The following is a 13,505-nucleotide window of genomic DNA, read 5'->3' on the forward strand; positions in this document are numbered from 1 at the left end:
TTGGAGATGCAAGAAAAATATTGTCATTAAAATAATTATCAATAAAAATTGCCCCTAAAAAATAGGGCTTGCTGTGAGGAGTGGATCTGGGGCTGTCTGCAAAAGTATGGTTTGAGCCCTGATGGCCCTTCCATGGGGAAAGGATTCCTGGATCAGGGGGACCAGTTGCATTAATCTCCTCTTGATTCTTTGGGGATTAGGTGTGAGTGTGAGATAGTGGGGAACCTAGAGCAATTTGCTGAGCCAGACCCTCTTACTGAGCCAAATCTCTGTAACTTGCTGACCTTCCTAGAGTTTGCAGCGGGATATAGCAAAGTCCTTGTCATTATCTATGTGTCCCTTAGGGAATGAGATGTCGCTATGACTCACTGAGAAAGTGTGTTGAACAGGATTAAGGAGCAATACTGCAGTTCCAAGTTCTTAGTCTAAGAATCACTTTGATTCTTGGGGGAAAGGGAGAGTAGTGGCAGGGGTGAACTAGCTTGGAGGGGGTTGGGTTGTGGATTTACGTTGGCCTGTCAAAGAGGGAACTGTCAGTTTCAAGGGACACGCTAAAGATAATTGGTACCAGGTGCTGTTTCTGAGTTACCACCAACATGACGTTGCCAGGCTCTATCCACACAAAATTTCACTGAATCCTCCTGACACTCTCCTGAGTCAGGCGATCTTATCTCCATTTTACAGAAGAGCAAACTGAGCCCTGGGGATGTTAAGAAGTTTTCGCAAGGTCACATGGCTGTTTGCAGAGCCTGAAATTGAACTCACATGGGTCAGACTTCAAAGTTAACACTGAGAAAAAGTACAAAACCACAGCTAAAATACCAGTGACCACTTCTTGGGTGTCTACCATGTGCCAAGCTGTGCTATGCTACAGGACCTGGGATAGAGATAAAAACCACTTCCTCTCCTCCCTACCCATCACTTAACACCTGTGGGCTAATTGTAGGTGACCCTCAATAACCTAATTATGTGGCCTATTTAGAATAACATTCCATGTTAGAATAACCTTCTACCCACCAGTAAATAGGGAAAATTGGGCATGTTCCCATCAGGGAATCTCCAATTAGTGAGCGGAGGAGGGAAGTCTTATAGCACCTGTGTTCTCCAGGAGACTTTAAGAGACAGAGAGGAGATAAAAACCAGTATAATTAAAGCCTTAGCATTTTCCCCACTATCACATTTTCCATTCTGTTTGCCATGCTGGCATTTTAATTTTCCAAAGCCTCGTGGAAAACATAATGTTACCTGGTAACATTGCCCCATGGGATGTTGAAATCATGTCATTTTCTAGAAAAAAATAAAAAAGGTGAAGATGCTTCTGAATGTTACCTGTGTCTCAGCTCCTACCTATGACCCTGCGTTATTTGTGATTGGAATCAATTTCTGTAGCTTGGGCTCAAGGCCAAAATTAGACTCAATTGTGAAGGAGAAGATGTCTGCCTTGATCCATTTCCTTCCAGTTTTTCACCCTTCCTCAATGATGAAATTACCTGCCCGAGCCTCTCCCTCTGACCTAATGTCCTAGTCCTTTGTGTCCCATTCCGTGCTGCAGCCTCATTATTCATTTGCTGCCCATCAAAGTTTACCTGTCCTGCCTACTGTCCTCTCAGTGCCCTGTCTCACCTTCCCCTTACTCGGTTGGGTAGCATACTTTTGAGGAAAGAGTGAGGGTTTCCAAGTCAGGCATATCTGAGTTTGAACCCTAGCTCCACCACTTGTTAGCTATGTGGCCACAGGCAAATTGACTTCTCTCCCAGGTTGTTCTGGCTGTAAAATGGAAATGATGAGCCCGGCATCAAAAGGGAGGTACCCAGCTGAAGTGAGATTATGTGCATAGAACACCCAGCCATTGCCTGGCACAGAGTCACACCCATAGTTTCCTGCCTCTCCCAAGATTCCCTTCCCTTTTAATGTCCACCCAGTTCTTCCTTGTTTTCATGAATAGGATTCATAATAACAGTTCCCCATATTGCTTTCTTCATCACCAGGGAGATGAAACTGTCATGTCAGACTGATTCTGCAAAGATTCTTTTACATGCATATCTGCAACAGGAAGTAGCTGCGTGCAGGCAAGGTGGATTAGTAAGCATCTTCCCAAAGCAAACAGAGGGGCTGGGAGCTGGACAGAACCTCAAAGGTATCGTATCCCCCAACTTTGTAGCATCCCAACAGGGCGTGCTTCCCTCTGCTTGGATGCTTTCCATGGCAAGCAGCTCATTTCCCCCACTCCCCCCCCCTTTTTTTTTTTACCAGCTGGTTCCAAGTACTTTTGGACAGATCTGATGGTTAGAACGTTCTTCTTTACCTTGGGCTGACATCTGCTTTCCTGGGGCTGTCACCCTTCTGTGCTTTTCCAGCCTCTGGAATCTATTTGAAGGGCTCTCCCATTCCCACATGATGACAGCCAATCTATTAGAAAGCTAGGATCGTATGCATGAGAGGCCTTCTCCTCCTGTCCGTGTTTTAGGCACTATGGTACTCTGCTTAAGTTTGATTCCACCATTATATTCCACTTTGTGGGCAGTGGCCCTCCCCTCCTATCTCAGTGAGCTGGTATGACCTGTAAGGGGGTAGAAGCTCATGCTTTGGAGTCAGACAAATTTGGTTCAAATCCCTGGTTAGCTACTTACCATGATCCTCAATCCACCTATTATAAAATGGAGGCAATACTACCAACCTCATAGTCCTGGCACGTAGATTAAAGAACCAGTGTGCAGCCTAGTGCCTGGCATGGAGAAGGTGTTTGGTACTTGGTAGCTGTATAATTATTTGCTAATGGCCAGGTAGTTAGCTATAATGTTTGGTTCTCTGAGAAACTCTTCCCAGTGACATTTAAGATTTTGCTCAGGCAGTCAGGAGATCTAGACCATCCTGGCAAACACGGTGAAACCCCGTCTCTACTAAAAATACAAAAAATTAGCTGGGCATTGTGGCGGGTGCCTGCAGTCCCAGCTACTTGGGAGGCTGAGGCAGGAGAATGTTGTGAACCCAGGAGGTGGAGCTTGCAGTGAGCCGAGATCACGCCACTGCACTCCAGCCTGGGCAACACAGCGAGACTCCATCTCAAAAAAAAAAAAAAGAGATTTTGCTCAGGCTGCATTTGGGAGTCCATTCTTCCCTTGTGACAAAAAATGGCATTAAATAATTTTTCCACTTATCACAATCACAGATTTTTAGGAGGAAAATAGGATAGTCAGCATGTTGTTCAATGGCCATTTTAGTTTGTTCACACGAGGCAGGTAATAATTTAAAAACATAATTTGGATTTTCTGTGGCTAACCATGCACATCCCAAGAGGCCCCTTGGGAATGCAGCAGAATGTCCAGACAGCCACGGGCAGAATTCCAAAGCTTCTGAAAGATGAGTGTGTTCGTGGCTGATGAACAAGGTATGAAGACACCAAATCCCCCTGACAAAGTCCAGCAATGCCTTGCTGCTGATCAGTCTTTCTGGAAAGACTGGATGAGCTCACCCAGAAGAAAAGAGTGGGTGTGAGATTTCAGGAAAGATTCTTACTTATCAGAAATTAAGCTTTAAAAGTTTTGGGCCTTCCTGTTGATTCTCCCAGCTTTTCTCACAACCTAAGACACATGGTTTAGCAATGACGTCATCTGACATGGATAGTCACACTGAAGTCAGAAGCTGTCAAACAGATCCTGGATTATGATGGAGGGTGGAAGGGATGTACAATTTGAGGGCCATGTGAATGTGAAGTGAGTAATGCTTTGCAGTAGGGTATTACTCTCTAACCCATCATTGATGGGTAGCAAAAACAGGATTAAACTCTTCAATATATTCAGAAATAGTTATTATGTGTTCCTCTAAAGACCTTACTGTTTCCTAGGTAAAATCTACAGTTCTATAGTCCTACCTCTTGTCATGCTAGCAAAGTACTTTTATATACTCCAGTTGAATATAAATGGCCAATTTCTATCATTTAGTTTGTTCTTTTTTTCATTGAATCACTCAGTTATTCAATCTGTGGAGCAGTCTTTCAGGCATTTAACAAATAACAATTGCACATCTCTTTCTTTATCAAGAGCTCTGCTGGGCATGCAGCAATGTAAAAAGACACACACAAGATTCACTCTCCTGGGGAAGACAGGAGAGTTAAACAAACAATTACAACAAAAGGTAATGAATGGGAGCATTATGACAGGAAAAGAATGGGCCTTGAGACAAGAAAAATTGAGTTTGGCTGGTGCTTACAGTTCTGTATTACCAAAAGTATCAGATTCCAGTGGCTTAACTTCTAGGACATCTAAATAAATAACTCCAAACATTCCTCCATTAGAAAGAGTAAGAGCTAACATTTGTGGAGCTCTTGCCATGGGGGTAGACACTGAGCCAAGCCCTTTACAAAGATAGTCACACTTAATCCTCCCAATAATCCTAGAGTTAGGGCCTCTGAGTACTCCCATTTCACAGATGAGGATGCTGAAGCTCAAAGTGATTAAGCAACTTGTCTGTGGTCATGCAGAGCCAGGTGGCAGAGATGGGAGTTGAACTCTGGTCTCTCTGAGCTCCTAGTAATAACCATGAATGCTTGTCCCCCATCACATGCCTAGGAACTGGAAAAGCTGTGACAAAAGGCTTCGAGAACTCAGGAACTCCCTAGTTTACTCTCAAAAAGCCAGTAATCCTGCAGTGAGGCTCACAGCCCTTGGGAACAAGAGGAAGAATTGGGGTGACCAGGTCAGAGGGCATCTTAGGGTGAACTATGCTCCTGAGTCCCAGAAAGCATGAGAAAGGTTTTTCGGGAAGTTACTTATAACAGTAGAAAGAATGTTAGGCAATCCAACCCAGAAATGAATCAATCTTAGTTTCACGTGTGCATTTTGATTGTAGCTGGAATAATATAAACCAAATTAGAAAGCTTAATGTCCACATGACATCTTTATTTGGTTGTAAAGCAATCCATTACACACACTCTCTTTCCTTTTCAATGATCCAAAAAATAAAGTGAGTCAGTCATTTTTTGCAAAAATAGGTCCTGCCTTTCAAAAGAAAATAAATTGTTTTCTCAAAGAACATAGCCTTCTATTTTTTCTCACTCCTTATGTTCCCCTCCTCCGATATGTACCTTCTGTCTAGATGTTAGATCATTTTGAACTAATTTGGAAATCTTCATGCTTAATTTAGAAGTGATTCATGTACAGATCGTGTAGTACCTAAGTTTGGCCAGTGATGGGGACAGTTGCTAAGGGGGGTGTTGATTCAGGCTTGCCAGTAAGTGACCTATCTTCTATCATCTAAGATGTCACTGACTTGCTGCAATGACTCAGGTGGAGTCTTCATAACTGTGAGTATGCTGGGGAGCATCCTCAGAAGCTTCTCTTGGTGTCCCCTACATGGTTTGGGATGGCTCTATGCCCAAGGCATTGCTGACACAGTGCCGCATATTCTAATGAAGGCGTGAATGATTCATGTTTCCCTGCCAGTTCCACTTGATCATTTTACAGTTTTTTTCAGGCTTCATCCATATATCATCTCCTTCCCCTAAAGGATTCTTTTGCCCATTATCTCAATTATCACTAAAGTTGACTCCTTCTCATCCAGACTCAAGAAAAATGAGCCTCAGAATCCAACTGTATTAGTCCATTCTCACGCTGCTAATAAAGACATGCCTGAGACTGGGTAATTTATAAAGGGAAGGGGTTTAATGGACTCACAGTTCCACATGGCTGGGGAGTCCTCACAGTCATGGTGGAAGGCAAAGGAGGAACAAAGTTATGTCTTACATGGTAGCAGGCAAGAGAGCATGTGCAGGGGAACTCCCCTTTATAAAACCATCACATCTCATGAGACTTACTTACTAGCAAGAGAACAGCATAGGTAAGACCCACCCCCATGATTCAATTACTTCCCACCAGGTCCTCCCAAGACGTGGGAATTTTGGGAGCTATAATTAAGATGAGATTTGGGTGGGGACACAGCCAAAGCATATCACCAACTAATCTGCCTACACCTCATATTACTACAATTATTGCCTGTTCCTGAAAACAATTAGTACTACTCTACTTGTGTCATACTACAACTACCACCACCACCACTTCTATTACTACAGGTAAGCAATACTTTGGAACAATTATCCGGCTACAGGCACTGGGTTGAGTTCTTTACATGCTGTATCTTTTTTTTTTTTGAGATGGAGTCTCACTCTGTTGCCCAGGCTGGAGTACAGTGGCATGATCTTGGTTCGCTGCAAGCTCTGCCTCCCGGGTTCATGCCATTCTCCTGCCTCAGCCTCCCGAGTAGCTGGGACTACAGGTGCCCACCACCACACCTGGCTAATTTTTTGTATTTTTAGTGGAGATGGGGTTTCACCATGTTAGCCAGGATGGTCTCAATCTCCTGACCTCGTGATCCACCCGCCTTGGCCTCCTAAAGTGCTGGGATTACAGGCGTGAGCCACCGCACCTGGCCTACATGCTGTATCTTAATCAATCTTCATACCAGTTTTATGTGGTAGGTACTGTTTGGATCCCTATTTTGTTTAGAAACAAACCAAGGCTCACATAAGCAAAGTAACTCAACTAAGCCCCACCAGTAGTAAATTGCAGAGGCATTATCTAAACCCAGCTTATCTCGCACTATGACATCATCACTTTCTACTTTCATGATTTTTCATGCCACCTCTTATCATCTGTACTGTTATTTACTTAACATAGAGTTCCTGGCATGCACCACACTTGTATGATTAGGTTGCAAAGGCAGACAAGTCATTTTGAGCGTGCAGTCCTTTGAACCTACTGATACTTCCACTGCCCTCTGCATCATCCATTAAAGTAAATCCCATGAAGGAAAACAGAAATCCTAGCATTAACATGAACTTGGAAGTATGAGTTTGTCAAGCTCTTGGTCTCCTCTGTGGCAGATACTTTTCTTATAAATCTCCAGGCATGAGAGTCATTTTCTAAGCAGTTTTTCCTGTTGCTACATGATTTTTTTTTTCCCTCTACTGTACTACAGTTGTTTCTTCTAGCGAGGACCTTAGTTCTTTCCAGGAGTAGTTTGAGGGCATCTGTAAGATTTTGTGCAACTTTATTTCTCTAGATTAAACAACTCTAACCTCTGCCTAGAAGGACCTGGTGGTTTATTTGGAAACTGGAAATTATTTCATGGTTTCCAATTACAAAGGGCCTCTAGTGAGTGATGACTACCAGCATCACCCTCGTGCCCAGGCAAGAGTGGCTCCAGTCCTGAGGACCACATTCTGGCCCTCCTCTAGGCTACCCACTCCTTCTAGGCCAGGCTTTAAGTACCTTAGTCCCCACTCTGGGTCTTTGAAGGGTCTTAATCCCACTTCCAGAGCAGAGCGCGCCTCTTTCCTGGGTTTATTTGCTTCCAAGATGAACCTCATAACAATTTACCCCAGGCCCAAGCCATAACCAAGAGCTGGCTGTGTATGGGTTATAGATGGAGTTTGGGCATATATGTAAGCAAGACCCCTGGAGGTGTGGAACAGACCTAGAAGTGGGAAGAGTAGGTGTAGACAGACCAGTATCCAGAGAGAAGTTCAAGAACTTGGAATTCAAACCTTAACTGCCAAATTGTTTCAAAAACATTTGTCATGGTAGGAGTAGAGAACATATTTTTATTCAACAGTGTGTTCGCTTGATGTACAACTCTTACATATTTAGACCTATGCTATGTGGGTCTCCACTTATACACTTGCCCTGAGTTCACCAAGTGGTAGGGCCAGGTAGCTACTACTAGGGCAATGAGCTGTCCTGGTTTATCTGGGACTAAGGGGTTTCTCCGGGATGCAGGATTTACAGTCCTAACAGAGAAAGTCCCAGGCAAACCAGAATGAGTTGAAGTGGTCACTCTAGATAATCCACTATAATACAGTGACTGATATTGATTTCTATAACCGTACAGAAGTTAGCGTCTTTCTTTATGGGGCTAAAGAACCTCCTTATATTTATGTTTTCATCATAATAACCTATTAGAAATTCCATTTAATGATAGCTTTGCTCTCAGAGTCAGGAGGTAAGTAAAGGCCACTTAGCCACGGGCAGGCCTCCTGTCTCCAGGGCAGGATGAAGCAGTGGCTTTTATAAAATTGCCCAAAGTCAACAATGAGCATTCATCAAACACTAGAAGAAGCAGCCTCATGAAAATTCTTGCTGGAGGTCAAAATAGATTGGAATGCCAATCTATTGGATTTTCTCAGACTGCCTTGTTTTCACAAGAACAAGGAACCTGGAGATGGTTCCATGTGATATGATTTCCATCAGTACCCAATTCAGATGGCTACAACTGTCTAAAGTGACTCCCTTCTAGAGAGCCCACAGATAACTAAGAACTGTGGATATTTTGGGATATTTGGTAATTGAAAAAAGAGGGGGTAAAAACATCTTTAACCAGAAAACTCTCTAGGTCAAATTGAAAAGCAGGCAAAGTTAGTCTCAAGCCGTGCTGCTCCTTCTAGTTTTGCCATTGTCTTTTTTGAGCTCGTGGGAATAAGCTATTCATTCACTCAGCACATTAGGCCAAGATTACATTCTAAGCAAAAGGAACTGCAAAAACAAAGGCTGTGGGGGTAGGAACATACTTGAAGACCTGAATGTAGACCGGTGGGGTGGGCTGGGAGAGGAGAAAAGTGGAAGAAAATGGGGCCTGAGTGGTGGGTCAGGGCCATATCAGTAGGACATTGTGGGCCACAGTAAAGCCTTAGGATTTTATTAAGTGTAATGGAAAGGCAATGTGGCAGGCTAAATAATGGTTTCCAAAAGGTATCCAGATCCTAATCCCTGGGACAGGTAAATGTTATGTGATATTACAAAACCAGACTTTGCAGATGCGATTATGTTAAGGATCTTGAGATGGGAAGATTATCCAGGTGGGCTCTGAATGTAATCACACGTGTTCCTATAAAAGGGAGGTGAGGGAGAGTCAACACAGACAGAAGAGGACAAGGCAATGTGAACATGGGACAGAGATTGGAGTGATACAACCACAAGCCAAGGAATGCTGGCAACTTCTAGGAGTTGGAAGTAGCAAAGAATGGATTCTCCCCTAGAGCCAGGAGCACAGCTGTGCTGACACATTCATTTTAGCCCAGTGATGTGGATTTTGGACTTCCAGCCTTCAGAAACAGGAGATAAGGCCCAAGCCATAACCAAGAGCTGGCTGTGTATGGGTTATAGATGGAGTTTGGGCATATATGTGAGCAATATATGTTTCTGTTGTTTTAAGCCATCATCTATTTGTGGTAATTATTTGTTAGAGCAGCTGAAGGACATTGATACAGGCAGATCTTAGCCTCAGGCTGGGGTATGACATGGTCTGATTTATGTCTTCCAATGGGCACTGGGAACTCTTTGTGGAGTAGAGACCAGAAAAGGCAGGAGTAGAGGTGGAGAGATCAGCTGGGGGGTTCTTGCAGGCATGCAGATGAGACAAGATGTAGCAGTGGATGTGTAGAGAGGTGGAACATCCAAGATATTCTTTGGAGGTAGACCGAAAATACTTGCTAATAAATTGCCACTAGGAAAAGCGGGCTCTGAAAAGTCATCAAAAACTTAATCTGAGTGTAAGTGTGTGTGTGTGTTTATTCAAGAAAAAAATCTTGTAATTTTTAAAAAGAAGCACAGTTTAAGCCAGTGGTGGGGTTTTAGGCTCTGAACTCCTCCAGATATGGAGAGACATGCTCAGTGGATGGCAGGTTGTGGAGTTTCATTAGAACACATTCTATTATGCTCCTTAGCTGACTACCTGCTCTGTGTATAAGCTGTTACAATGCCTTTTTTAGAAGTTGATACATTGCAGGGCAAATCATGTTATTGCCCATGCCTGCTGACAGGGAATTTTTGTGACACTCCTGGGTATGGGAGGCCTATGAAGAACGTAGTTTAGATGCCGCAATATTGACATTCTTAGGACATTTCAAAGGTTTCCTGCCCTGGTGACCAAACTTTAGTGTGTGTCTGATTCATCTGGTGAACTTAGAAATTATGCAGATTTGAGAAATGTAGCTCCAGAGATTCTGATTCACTATGTCGGGACAGTGATTCTCAATTTTAAAATAATTACCTGGGGAACTTTTAAAGTGCAGGTTCTGGGTGGAGCCTGAGATTCTGCATTTCTGATGAGCTCCCAGGTGATGCTTATGCTGTTGGTCTCTGGACCACACCTGGAGGAGCAAGATTCCTAGGAATTGTTTTCAGAGCGGTAAGCCCTTGAGTGCCAGGGTTGAGGCTGCCTCCAGTGTGGATGTGATACCACATGTGGTTGAAAACAAAGGCAGCCCTGGACACATTGCTAAGCCCTTTTGTAGGATGGTCCAGCTGTGGTCTTGGTTCAGCAGATCGTTTTCCTTTCTAAACCAGTGACACTCTGCATTCCCTCCTGCTGAGCTCATACATGTCTCCTTGCCAAACCCAACAGAGGCTGGCTTCCCAGACTGGGTTATGAGGCTGAGGTTTGCCAGGCTCAGTCCTTCCACAAGTGCCACTCATGGGCTAGACGACTTCCTCAGCCCAGTGGTATCTGTCTTGTTCAGGACCCCATGTGGGCTGCACACCACCATCAGCATGCTGTTTCTAACACACAGTCCTGGCCATGCTCCTCCCCTACTTCCAACCCTGCCTTGGTCCCTATTGCCCTCCAGAGAAGGTCCAATTTCATTGGTCTACCCACCAACCTCTACTTCCATCTCCAGCCTTTACCATCTGCTACCACCGTTAGTTACTTGTTTTATATATGCATTATCTCTTCTCTTCAGGCCAGAGGACTCACAATTGAATTCAGAAACCATCCTCACACTATGGGGAAAACTACATATGGTGAGGAGAGAGAGGAACAAGATTTGAGAGGCAGTGCAACCTAGTGGCTAAGATCACAGGCTTTCGCATCAAGTCCCAGCATGGTCATACTTCAACTGTGTGACCTTGAACTGTCTCTGGGTCTTAGTTTTCTTATCTGCAAAATAGGGAAAAGAAAACATTTCATTTAGGGCTGTCGAAAGGATTTAATGAGGTCGTATATTTGAAACACTTAGCTTTGTACCAGGCATGTAATAAGCACTCACGTCAGCAATTGATGTCCATCCCTCTCTTTCCTCTCTCTTTTCCCTTCTTCTACTTCCCCTCTTTTCTTGCTGTACCCTCAGGATCTTGGGGCCTTCATAAAGGTACAAGTCTTGGGATTTTCTCTAAGTGAAAATTCCACAAGGGTGGGAAGTATTGATCATATTCCAGAAACTGTTTTTGATAATTGGCCAATAGGAACTGTTTTGAGCTGTCCACTTAGCTACATTAGCAGGAGCACTTTAAAAGGAAATGAATGAAAATGTTCATTATTCTGGCCATTAGTCCATACTTGGAGCAAACAGGAATCTCTAAGTCCAAACATTTCCCCTGTAAAGCTTTGTTTACCTTAGAGACCAACATCAACACAATTAGGTTTCAATATCAACAACATGGGAAGGTTGGAAGTCAGGAACAGCGGATGCCTTTTATAAATGCAGTGTCCAGGGCCACAGTTAACACCTTCCTTTCTAGACTGGGAAGGGTTGTTTTGCTGTAGGGGGTAGGGTGACATTTCAGAGTTGCTCCATTACATGAAATAATCAGGCACTGACATTGGATTGCAGATGTCATTGTCAGTAGCATTATGTGGGACACTCCTTGACTTGGTGCAGATAAAGTCCAAAGATGAGTGTTTGCTAAGGTCCAGCCACCTCCACTGCCAGTCATACGGGGTATAATTTGTCTGTGGGTCACACTAAGCAAAAGAAATACAGGCTTCAGGTAGGCTCAATTCATCCACTCAACAACAAATGTTTTCCAAGTACCTAGTATGTGTCAATCACTGTTCCAGAGGCTGGTGATGGAGCAACGAAGGGAATGTAAAAATCCTTGTCTTCGTGGAGCCTACTTTCTAGTTGGGTACATATTTAAATTAAGCCTATAAAATATCTACTTGCCTCAGCCTGAATTCAAAGACATAAATGATTCCAGGTCTTGGGATTTGGTGGGGAAAGCAACCTTAAAGATCGTTTATACTATTGATTCACTGTCTTTCTTAGGAACACACACTTCTTTGAGAATATTATAGAAGATGTGAATCCTCATTCAATCTATGCAAATTTTTACCTTCAGTTTCTGATAATTCATCCCCCTTACCTCCCCAGATTCAAGCCCTAGGTTAAAACCTTTGATCCGGTTCTAACATCTTGAGACTGTTTCTCAGTATCCTTGCAAATAAGGACTTATTGAAAGATAATGGATTTTTTTAAAATGAGGAACTTGCTCCCTCTCCAGGCAGCTCATTTCATCCTAGAGCTCTGACTATAGACTACCAATTTCTTTTTTGACACTGTTCCTTGTCTCTAAGGCTTGAGGCTGAGATCTGGTGCAAGTATGTCTGGCACCTTATTCACTGTGTTCCCGTTTTTCTTGAAGGTGCAGAGAAGTACCTCCTTGTATCACTGATATGGTTTGACTGTGTCCCCACCCAAATCTCATCTTGAATTGTAGTTCCCATATCTCCACGTGTCATGGGAGGGACCTGATGGGAGGTAATTGGATCATGGCAGGGTGGTTACTCCTAGCTGTTCTCATGATAGTGAGTGAGTTCTCAGAGATCTGATGGTTTTATAAAGAGCCTTCCCCTTTGCTTGGCTCTCATTCTCTCTCCTGCCACCCTGCAGAGATGTGCCTTCTGCCTGATTGTGAGTTTCCTGAGGCCTCCTAGCCATGCAGAACTGTGAGACAATTAAACCTCTTTTCTTTATAAATTACCCAGTCTCGGGTATTTCTTCAAAGCAGTGTGAGAACAGACTAATAAAATCACACTCCCAGGTTTGGAGGCTATTATGGGCTTGGCTACTATTCTTTTCCCTGAAAAGGAAAGGCTTCAGTAACATTGTTTCTCCTGGTCACTCTATAAAGATACTAGCCCAAGATAGGCCTCCTTAATCTCCTCCATCCTCTGTTTACCTTCTTATCTGAAAATATTACTGGATTTGCAAATTAGCCAAAGGAAACAGAGACATGTTTTTAAGGCTGGAAACTTGGTTTTTGAGCCTGCAAGAATTCATATGGCTTAAATGACTTCTCTGTTCCTTGTGTTGCACGGAAGGAAAGAAAAAGAAAAAAAAAACAAACTCTAACTTATGGCCAGGTAGAAGAGCCGTGTCAACAAGGTACCCTCACTCTCTGTGGAAAGCCAGTTTTTCTTTTAACCTGAGGTCCAGACCAAGTGAAATGGTTCAAAAGGACAGGGCCAGAGATCAAACTGTGAGAGCTCCTTATGAAGCAAAGGATAGTGCGGCACATCCCAGTACCTTAAAGAGCTCACTGTTCAAAACAAATCTGCTGAGATTTGGAAGTGAGTAGGTCTTCTTAATTTATCAGACAAGAGCTAGGCGATTTTTAAAAGCATGGGCCCCTCAAGAATGGAAAGATTGTATTTATTCTTAAAATCAATGAAGCCACAAGGCAGAGGGGGTTGGAGTAAAATGATTTTATTTTCGTTAGCCTACTTCAAGCTGT

This window comes from Nomascus leucogenys, chromosome 21 (assembly GCF_006542625.1).
Source record: "Nomascus leucogenys isolate Asia chromosome 21, Asia_NLE_v1, whole genome shotgun sequence".
In the NCBI taxonomy this organism is placed as follows: Eukaryota; Metazoa; Chordata; class Mammalia; order Primates; family Hylobatidae; genus Nomascus; species Nomascus leucogenys.